Source organism: Protobothrops mucrosquamatus, unplaced genomic scaffold (assembly GCF_001527695.2).
Source record: "Protobothrops mucrosquamatus isolate PMUCROS unplaced genomic scaffold, P.Mucros_1.0 scaffold880, whole genome shotgun sequence".
NCBI lineage: Eukaryota > Metazoa > Chordata > Lepidosauria > Squamata > Viperidae > Protobothrops > Protobothrops mucrosquamatus.
The window spans coordinates 101,435-112,439 of NW_015387134.1; positions in this window are offsets into that span (position 1 = coordinate 101,435).

Consider the following 11,005-nt stretch of genomic DNA (forward strand, 5'->3'; position numbering starts at 1 on the left):
ATTAGAGAATTGTCTGAGTCCCAAACACTGGTGAGGGGGAGTGAGCGGGTGGGCTGCACACTGTCTACCTTTAAGTGCCTATATTAGAGTTGAACAGATATTTCTCAACATTTTTCAAGGAGGGCAAGAAAACCACTAAGTTAAAATCCCAAGAATTAGTTCGCCGTTTTTGGCTTTCCCGATATAGTTAGCCACTGACCTCAACAGCTCGCTAAAGAAACGAGCAAAACACATAAAACATGCAGTGACTTGGTACTGAATTAACCTCTTTTCAGGATTTGCAGAGTCCACCAAACTAACCCAAAGAGTTCTTTTTATACGTTGGGCTAAGCCAGGGGTCCCCGACCTGTGGGCCGTGAGGGGTTTGCAACTGGGCCACGGAAACGGCTGGCGAACGCACGAGCACATACACGCATCCTCACTTGTGCACACTACATGTATCACCTAAATATGAGCCAGCAATGTGCCGCAGCTGCCAAAAAAGCCAACACAGTGCTGGGCTGCATTAACACAGGGATAGAATCAAGATCACGTGAAGTGTTAATACCACTTTACAAGGCCTTGGTAAGGCCACACTTGGAATACTGCATCCAGTTTTGGTCACCACGATGTAAAAAAGATGCTGAGACTCTAGAAAGAGTACAGAGAAGAGCAACAAAGATGATCAGGGGACTGGAGGCCAAAGCATATAAGGAAAGGCTGCTGGAATTGGGTATGTCTAGTTTAACGAAGAGAAGGACGAGGGGGGACACGAGAGCAGTGTTCCAATATCTCAGGGGCTGCCCCAAAGAAGAGGGAGTCAAGCTATTCTCCAAGGCGCCTGAAGGCAGGACAAGAAGCAACGGATGGAATCTGATCAAGGAGAGAAGCAACTAGAACGAAGGAGAAACTTCCTGACAGTTAGAACAATTAACCAGTGGAACAACCTGCCCCCAGAAGCGGTGAATGCTCCAACACTGGAAGTTTTTAAGAAGAAACTGGACAGCCATTTGTCTGAAATGGTGTAGGGTTTCCTGCCTGAGCAGGGGGTTGGACTAGATGACCTCCAAGGTCCCTTCCAACTACTACTACTACTACTACTACTACTACTACTACTACTACTACTACTACTACTTCAGAAGAAGAAGAAGAAGAAGAAGAAGAAGAAGAAGAAGAAGAAGAAGAAGAAGAAGAAGAAGAAGAAGAAGAAGAAGAAGAAGAAGAAGAAGAAGAAGAAGAAGAAGAAGAAGAAGAAGATGATGATGATGATGATTTTGAATGACAGACCGGTCTGACATAAAGATAAATGGAGAAACTGACCGGGGCCTGTCCTGCTGCTGGACAAGCAGAAGAGCTGTATGGGCAAGGTGGTGTATATCCATGCTACGTGGAATTCCCACCTAAACTGGCTTTCAAGGGTATATTTAATAAGTCTAGTCAAGCATTTCGCCCAAACCCCAAAAGAACCCGAGGTTTACGGGAGACTAATTTATTTCATATTTCTACAAGACCATTAACATTTTTATAATTAGAGAAAAGGGACTGGAAGAGGCTGGCGCTGGGCTCAGCTGCAGGGGCTCCTTTTCCTATTATAAGTGCGATCCAGCAACATCTCATCAGCCACTAAAGGGCTGCTACGCCTACTGTGCCTGACCTGCTGCTCTGTGATCTCTCTCCTTCCTAACATCCTGATGGAGCAAAAGACATGTAATTAAATTTTTTTCCCTGGCCGGGATTACTTGAAATGGGGAGGGGAGAAACAAAGGATCTGTTATCTTTGCTAGCTTGTGCTGCGGAGGGATATTTGAAGGATCCTTGGTGCGCTCTGAGCCTCGTTATTTTCTTGCAGACGTTTCATTACCCAAACTAGGCAATATCACCACCACTGATGAGGTTACCTAATTGGGTAATGAAACATCTGCAAAGAAAGCAACCAAGCTCAGAGAGTACTAAGGACCCCACAGTCGTCCTTCTCCTCCTCCTCCTCCTTCCTTCCTTCTCTTCCACGTCACAAATCCACTCCCTTCTAGCACTGATAATGTTACCTAGTTTGGTAATGAAACGTCTGCAAGAAAGCAACCAAGCTCAGAGAGCACTAAGGATCCCACAGTCCTCCTTCCTTCCTTCCTTCCTTCCTTCCTTCCTTCCTTCTCTTCCATGTCACAAATCCACTCCCTTCTAGCACTGATGATGTTATCTAGTTTGGTAATGAAACGTCTGCAAGAAAACAAGCTCAGAAAGCACTAAGGATCCCACAGTCCTCTTTCCTTCCTTCCTTCCTTCCTTCCTTCCTTCCTTCCTTCCTTCCTTCCTTCCTTCCTTCCTTCCTTCCTTCCTTCCTTCCTTCCTTCCTTCCTTCCTTCCTTCCATGTCACAAATCCACTCCCTTCTAGCACTGCTGATGTTACCTAGTTTGGTAATGAAACATCTGTAAGAAAACAACTAAGCAACCAAGCTCAGAGTCCTCCTCCTCCTTCCTCCCCCACTCCACAAAGCCCACTCCCTTCTAGCACTGATGATGTTACCTAGTTTGGTAATGAGATGTCTGCAAGAAAACAACCAAGCTCAGAGAGCACCAAGGAAACCACAGTCCTCCTCCTCCTCCTCTTCCCCCTCCTCCCCTTCCCCTCCTTCTGCTCCCCCTCCTCCTCTCTACAAAGCCCACTCCCTTCTAGCACTGATGATGTTACCTAATTGGACAATGAAACATCTGCAAAAAAACAACCAAGCTCAGAGAGCACCAAGGACCCTTCATTTCAACCCTGAGCTACAAATATTCTCCTCCATAGAGACATTGGCATTCAGGACTATCTCCGGCCCTCTAGTCCACTTTAATGGAAGTGACCCCGAAGTAATGGGGCTTCGGGTGGCAGCATCCCTGTCCAGTGCTTATGTTGGATTGCGGTGTTATTATGGATTGTTTACGGCTTTCCTCTGAAGTTGTGGGTGCTCATCACTGGAGGTCTTCAAAAAAAAAAAAAAAGGGTGGACAGTTATTTGTCCAGGATGGAATAAGGTCTCCTGCCCAGAGCAGGGGGTTGGACTAGAAGACCTCTGAGGTCCCTTCCAGCTCAAGGATTCTATTCATAAGGCCTGATATTCCCTTGTTAACAGGATTCTGGAGCCATCTGCTGGCTCCATGCTAAAATGACCAAGAGGATGAAACTCAGGGCAAAAAACGTACAGGGAAGACTTAAAGACTCTAAACATCGCTGAAGTGTTTACCCAAACCCCAAAGGTTTGCTGTCCAATATGTTACATAGCTTGGGAGGAACTAATGCTCATAGTAATGCTTCCTAGCTACTTCCTTACTATGTTTTAGGCAATGATGCTCTTAAATTGGTTATTTAGATAGAGGGTTTTGGTTTTTTTTAAAAAAAATGTCAATGTTTCCTAACTACAATGAAAAGAAAGCAAGGCCAGAAACAACGGATGGAAACTAATCAAGGAGAGAAGCAACTTAGAACTAAAGAGAAACTTCCTGACAGTGAGAACAATTAACCAGTGGAACGGCTTGCCTTTAGAAGTTGTGAGCGCTCCATCACTGGAGGCTTTCAAAAAGAGACTGGACAGCCACTGGTCTGAAATGGTATAGGGTCTCCTGCTCGAGCAGGGGGCTGGACTAGAAGACCTCCAAGATCCCTTCCAATTCTGTTACTCCGCGTGATTCTAAAATAAACATCTGCATGGAAAACCCAGAATTCCACTAACTTTGCTCGCTATTTCAACGTTTTGAGGAGCTTCTGCCTGTGTGCATTTAAGTCACCTGCCGCCCAGGCAGATGGCCTGGCTTGAAATAAAGGCAGTGCAGATGAAACTGGGAAACTGAAGGGAACTCACCTGCATCTAGCCCAGTGGTTCTCAACCTTTTTAATGCCGTGACCCCAACCGGTCGTAGGTCGAGGACTAAACCGGTCGTAAGTCGAGGACTAAATCGGTCGTAAGTCGAGGACTAAACCGGTCGTAAGTCGAGGACTTTCCCTGCCCGGGAGCACCGCGCATGCGTGGTTCCGCCCCCTGCACCGGCCGAGGCGTAGCTGGCAAGCGGCAGAGACGGAGCAGGCCGACCACCAGCTGGCCCAGCCCAAGGGAGGTAAGGCACCCGCCGGAAAAGGGGGGAAAAAATGGCAGACAAAAAAAATGGCGGACAGCCTTGCTTGGCGACCCCCGTGAAATGGTCGATCGACCCCAAATGGGGTCCCGACCCACAGGTTGAGAACCACTGATCTAGCCCAAGATCCCTGGAGGAAAAAAAAATAAAATAAGAACCTCTTTGGAACTTCCTTGTTTACTGACCGTATGGAACAAGATAGGGGTTTGTTCAGCCATGGGCTGCTTCCCATTGGTGGAGTGCTGTGGCTTTGATTTCTCCAGCTGTTCCCGGAGCCCCCGTTTCGTGGTCTCCTCCTTCACGTGCTCTTCCAGCTGTTTCTCTACAATCCTGCAGAACACAAGAGCGAGGAGGAACTTACGTCTTTTAGAAACAAACCACTTTGTGCGTGAAGGCAAACGTAACCTGAAAATCTACAGGAGCTTTGCATTATTTATTTATCCATTCGTTCCTTTATTCAAATTTAATAGCCACCCGGGTCCAAAGGGATATTCATTATAAATTGTAACAAATAGATTATTTATCATTGCCAATAGCCGGCGGCAGCACGTAATTATTGGAGCCCTGGGTTCAAATTGATGAAGAGGCCCAGGTTCAGATGGGGAAGCTTTCCAGACCACTGACTGCGACCGGATATATTAAAGCCATGATTTCTCTAACAAGGATTAAGTGGTTAAACCATAACTGGCTATTTCATGCTGAGACCCGGATCATGACTTTGAAACGACGACGACGACTGTCACTTTGTGGCGAGATGGGTGGCAAAGAAATGTAATATGTCTATGTGTATTTACTCATGTAGAATGGCTGTAGTAGTATCACTTATCCTTATCTTCTTTACGCCTCCTTTTATTATTATTATTATTATTGTGAGTATTATTATTCTGTCGCTATGCATGTCCACTGAGAGCTTCTGCACCGGAGACAAATCCCTGGTGTGTCTAATCACACTTGACCACATTTATTTTTCTTCTTAGGACCCTGTAATCCCTTTTTATCAGGGTGGACTCAGGGTGACTAAACGGAGCTGAGCGTTTACAGGCCAGGTACCCTTCCTGACGCCTATGTAGAGTTAGTAACAGATCGTTTCTCTTTGCGCCCTGATAGAGAAACACCCGTTGTTGCCTAGGATTAAACTCTCAAACCTTCCAAGTGGGAGGTGACCATCTTTACCTCTAGAGCACCACACTACTCACTTGGCCCAATAAAGTATTCAATTCAATCAATAAATTAAATAAAAAACTGAATAATGACTAGATTTGTGTTACATGCAAAGCTAAATCAAATCCCGGTATAGTTCAGCACGAGTGATCCCAACTGGCAACAGAACTAAAAAGGGGAAGGGGTGTTCTACTCTCTTGAATTTTTGGAGGAAAAAAAGTATACGGCAAATAAATCATATTTCAAGCTTTTTCTTTTATCTATATTTCATGTTTGTCTATATTTCAGGATAAGAAGCAACGGATGGAGACTAACCAAAGAGAAAAGCAACCTAGAACTAAGCAGAACTTTCCTGACAGTTAAAACAATTAACCAGTGGAACAACCTGCCTCCAGAAGCTGCGAATGCTCCAACACTGGAGGTTTTTAAGAAGGGACTGGACCGCCATTTGTCTGAAATGGGATAGGGTTTCCTGCCTGAGCAGGGGGTTGGACTAGATGACCTCCAAGGTCCCTTCCAACTTTATTATCACTACTACTACCATTATTATTATTATGGATCATCGCACAGTCACCCAGATGTTCAGACTGGATTTGGCATTTTGTCTACTTATCGAGTCCTTACCAAAGACCTGGGATAGGCAGATGTGGATGTTTGATGGTATTACAGATATCGTCGCAGGATGGAAGCAGTTCCTAGTAAGGCCGCCTTTTGCAATTGACTAATGGCGAATTTATCAATGCCGATGATGGTGTTCAAGTGGTGCTCTAGTTATTTTGGGATTGCACCCAAGGCGCCTATTACTATTGGTACTACCCTTGCTTGCCTTTGCCACAGTCTTTCTATTTCTATTTGTAGGTCTTTGTATTTTGTTATCTTCTCCAGTTCTTTCTATTATTATTATTATTATTATTATTATTATTATTATTATTATTATTATTCATTAGACGTGAACCTCGGTCAACTGAACATTCAAATTGACTGGTGCTGATGGTTGACATTATTATTATTCTAGACCAGCAATCTCCCTCAGATTTTTCATGCAATACCTTGAGTCTTTGGCGTCTTTCTTTGCAGAAGCCTCTGGAGGCAGTTCTGAACAAGTCTCTTCCTTGGTTTCTTTCTGGAATTCTCCAGAAGGCTTAGCTGCTCCCTTAGCGCTGTCAGTGAGAAGGGGACTCCTTGTACTGGAGTCCATTTTGTCTGCCATCCTGAAGGACTGGCCAGTGTGTTTCAGACTCTGCCTTTCTCTGACATTCAGCAGATTGGTTCCGTCGGATTTCTGGAGATTTTGGCTTCTTCTGTTTGGTTCAGTAGCCGGTGATTCAGACATCCTTTTTCGAACGTTTCGGAGCTGTTGCAGGAGAAAACATTTCCCAGTGCAATTTTTGCTAGGAGAGAAAGAGAGAGAGAGAGAGAATGCTTCAGCTCAGGTAGCCCGTTGGATTTATACATCAAGTTAAACCAGCAATGTGGTTTAGTTCCCATGTCACGCAAAGCTCTAGTTTGCAAGTTAAAAGGATCTTTAAAAGGACGAGTAAAAGATTTGATTAAGCCAACTGCAGACGTTTTGGCTAGGCTCACAAACTGCACTCAGCTTGTGGACCTTATCACAATTGATTAATCAAGACTTTTTGACCGAATTCGACTGCTTTGATGAAAGAAAAAAAATGTAATTACTTTTGATTCTATTTGGAAACCACTTCTGGGCTTTCTGCTTGAGGTGGGGGGAAAAACGAAACTTTGATTTTAGGGTTTACCGATTAATAGGCTTGTTGTTATAGAAATGGCTAGTTTATATTATTATGTGAAAGTAAAAAGTTGAGGTTTGAAGTTATTATCTTATTCTATTGCCCCATACTTTTCTGTTCCCTTTCTCCTCCCCTGTTTTCCTACTATTTTCTTTTGTAGTTTTGTATTATATGTTATAAACTAACAAAAATAATACTAAAAAGAAAAAAAGAAACAAGACTTTTTGACCTAATTCACAAAACTTACTAAGCGTTCAATCAAGGGTACGTTTAAGAGCAAATTGACAACCAGGAAAAATGTAGCAACAACTGCAGGTGTTTTGTGTGTCCATGTGTGCGTCCCTGTGTGTGGTGACTCTGCGTGTGTGTCTGTATATATATGTGTGTGTGTGCGCGCACAGGCACATAAAGTCAAGGGACAGATGGTCCTTGACCTACAACCACAATCAAGCCAAGATGTTGGTTATTAAGCAAGACAGTTGTTAAGTGAGTTGTTTCCCCATTTTACAACTTTTTTGTCATGGTTGTTAAGTGAATCACTGCAGTTATTAAGTGCCTATTGTGGTCATTAAGCAAATCTGGCTTTCCCCATTGACTTTCCTTGTCAGAAGCCAGCTGAGAAGGTTATGGAGCTCTGGTGGCGCAGTGGATGGAATGCAGCATTGCAGGCAAACTCTGCCGACTGCCAGCAGTTCGATCCTGACCGACTCAAGGTTGACTCAGCCTTCCAGTTTTCCGAGGTGGGTAAAATGAGGACCCAGATTGTTGGAGGGCGATAGGCTAACTCTGTAAACTGTTCAGAGAGGGCTATAAACGCACATTATATTAGTCTAAGTCAGGGGTAGGCAACCTTGGCTCTTTTATGACTCGTGGACTTCAACTCCCAGAATTCCTGAGCCAGCCATGCTGAGGGGAAAAGGAGAGGTTTCCAAGCTGAGCCTCTGAGCTGGCTCAGGAATTCTGGGAGTTGAAGTCCACGAGTCATAAAAGAGCCAAGGTTGCCTACCCCTGGTCTAAGTGCTATTGCTATGTCCTTCCTTCCTTCCTTCCTTCCTTCCTTCCTTCCCAGTGGTTAGAATACAGCATTACAGGCTGACTCTGCACACAGTCAGAAGTTTGATCCTGACCGACTCAAGGTTGACTCAGCCTTCCAGCCTTCAGAGGTGGGTAAAACGAGGACCCAGATTGTTGGGGGGGGGCAACAGGCTGACTCTGTAAAACCACTTAAGAGAGGATTGTAAAGCAGTGTGAAGCAATATAGAAGTCCAAGTGGTTATTGCTATTTCAAATGGTGATCATGCAACTCCCAAGTCAGTGCAACTGTCATAAATACATGCCTGTCATGTGGCCATGGGGATACTGCAACAGTTGTAAGTATGAAAACCAGCCTTAGGCCACTTTTTTAGTGCCGTTGTAACTTCGAACAGTCTCACTGAACAAATGATTGTAAATTGAGGACTAGCTCTATTTGTTTAGGTCAGGGGTCTTCAAACTTGGCCCTTTTATGACATGTGGGCTTAAACTCCCAGAATTCCTCAGCCAGGCACACGTTTAGGTATTGACTAGTTTCCCGTACGATTGCAAAATGGATTTGTCGCTCTGACGACAAGCTCATTTATGTCATGAACGCTGGACCACCGCTCACCTATACTGTGATGCCGAAGACAACTCATCCATCATCCCTTCTTCTTCGTTTTGGGTTGTCCCTTTTGTATCTTCTTCGTCATCAGAGGAGCTGTCACTCAAGCTGAAAAATGAGAGGGGGAATCTCACTGCTCTGTATACTACTACCAATGGCCACTCAGCAGAGCAACAGCTACAGACCTGATAGGGGTAATCCTTGAAAAGCATCAGGGGAGCGTCTGCTCTCAAGTACAAAGTAAACAATCCATTTCTCAAGAGCTTTCATCAGCTCGGTAAAAAGCAGCTATTTTCAGAATTCAAAGTCCTGTCTCAAAGAATCTACCCTATAGTTCAGATTTTTTTTTTTAATGTTTCACATTACTTGACAGGGAGCCTGTGAGAGATGGGCTTAGTAGGCAAATGTGCTTTCACATTGCGCTTTTAAGTTCCCCTAAAACAAAAGAGAAAATTGTAGCCCGTGTTGACCCATTTAAAAAAAAAAAAACCAAATCAAAATTCACAGTTGGGATAGTATCTTTATTAGAACCAATCAGACTGACTTAAAAATGTGCAAACTTTCAGGTCCTCTAGAACTTTTCGCTGGATATTACAAAAAGCAGGGGCTGGGAAGAAGAGAAATCATCCCCCAAATAAGTCAGATGTTGCAGACAAATCTTGTGCTGCTCAGACTTAAGTTGGGGTCTGAGTCCATGTTTCAGTCACAGGCACAATCAATTCAAGTTTTGCCCAACGTTCAGGGACAAAACAAAAGTTGAATTTGATACCCCCTTCCATTCAATCACTAGGTGGTATTATATAATTTGGTCCCATTCTCTTCACTTGTACCTTTGATCCTGGGAGATTATGCAGCCTAGCATGCACGCATCCTGTGTTATTTGGAATACAAGCCAATTTGGTCTAGTGGTGAAGAAACCAGGAGATGGTGAGTTCTAGTCCTGCCTTAGGTATGAAAGCCAGATGAATGACTGGGCCAATCAGCAGGAGACTGGGAGTCCTAGTTCCGCCTTAGGCATGACAGCCAGCCGAGTGACTTTGGGCCAATCAGCAGGAGACTGGGAGTCCTAGTCCCGCCTTAGATATGACAGCCAGCTGAGTGACTTTGGGCCAATCAGCAGGAGACTGGGAGTCCTAGTCCCGCCTTAGGTATGACAGCCAGCTGAGTGACTTTGGGCCAATCACTCAGCCCAACCTGCCTCACAGGGTTGTTGTGTGGAAAATAGGAGGAGGAAGGAAAATTATGTATGTTTCCCACCTTGAGTTATTTGTAAAAATAATAAATAAATAAATGAAATCCGTTTGTGGGAAGTCAATACTTATTAGCAGGTAGATCTTAACTTTTAGGCGTAGTTTGACAACGGAACCAGCTGCTTCCCTGCAACTCTTCAGGCTGAGGTGGATCCCCATCTCTTGGGGGGAGCCTCTAATTTGGGTCCCTGGCCTGAGCAGGGAAGGGGTCAACGGTCTCTTCCAATTCAGAGAGTGGAACTGAATTCCCAGCAGTCCTGGGCGTACGCCTGCCAATTCATTTCATTGCTGAATCATATGCTTCTTGGTGGATCAATCAATTAAATGTAGATCAATCTGCATTTCACTGAAATGCAGGTGACCTGCTGAGACACTGAAGGAAGCATAAGGCTTGGATAATATTTAAGAAAAAGAATCAGTCACTCTTTGAGAAGGAAAATCTTTCAAGATTTGTGGGGTTTTTTTTCCATTCTGCTGTGCTGTCAATACACCAGAATCAAAATAGGGTAAAACAAGATGAAAAAAGGGGAATGGAAAAAAAAAAGAATAGAAATTAGTGCTAATTAATGACGCACTTTACAAAACAATCCTACCACTGTTTTATTAGAGGCAGTCTCCGATCGATCACCCAGGCGTGCACTTCTAAGGAATTATGCTTTTAAATGGTAAGTAATTGTGGTATTCTAAATCTATAAATCTCCTCTCTTCTATTTTCAGGCTATTGTTCACCCCTAGGGTTGACGAAAACCACCCAACACACACCAAGCAGGGGTTTAAAATAGATCATTTCTGAGATCCCCCTCCTCAACTCTTTGAATCAATTATTTAATGATATGAACACGGCAGTGGCATTCATACTTTTTAATGTTTAATTTTCGTATCTTCGATATAGGTTCATTCCCTCTGGGGCCCCGTGGTGCATCTGCTCTCCTTTCTAAATCTTAGCCGTATCTGCTCTATCGAAACATAACTTCCTATGTTTTTCTTTTTAATCAAGTCTTAATTTGAAAGCAAAGGAATCAAATTTAGGGTTTGGCCAGCTTCGTCTTGAGGCAGAGGTTCTCCCCCCCCCACTCCCTGCAAATCTGATCTTAGATGAAGATAACTGCAAAAC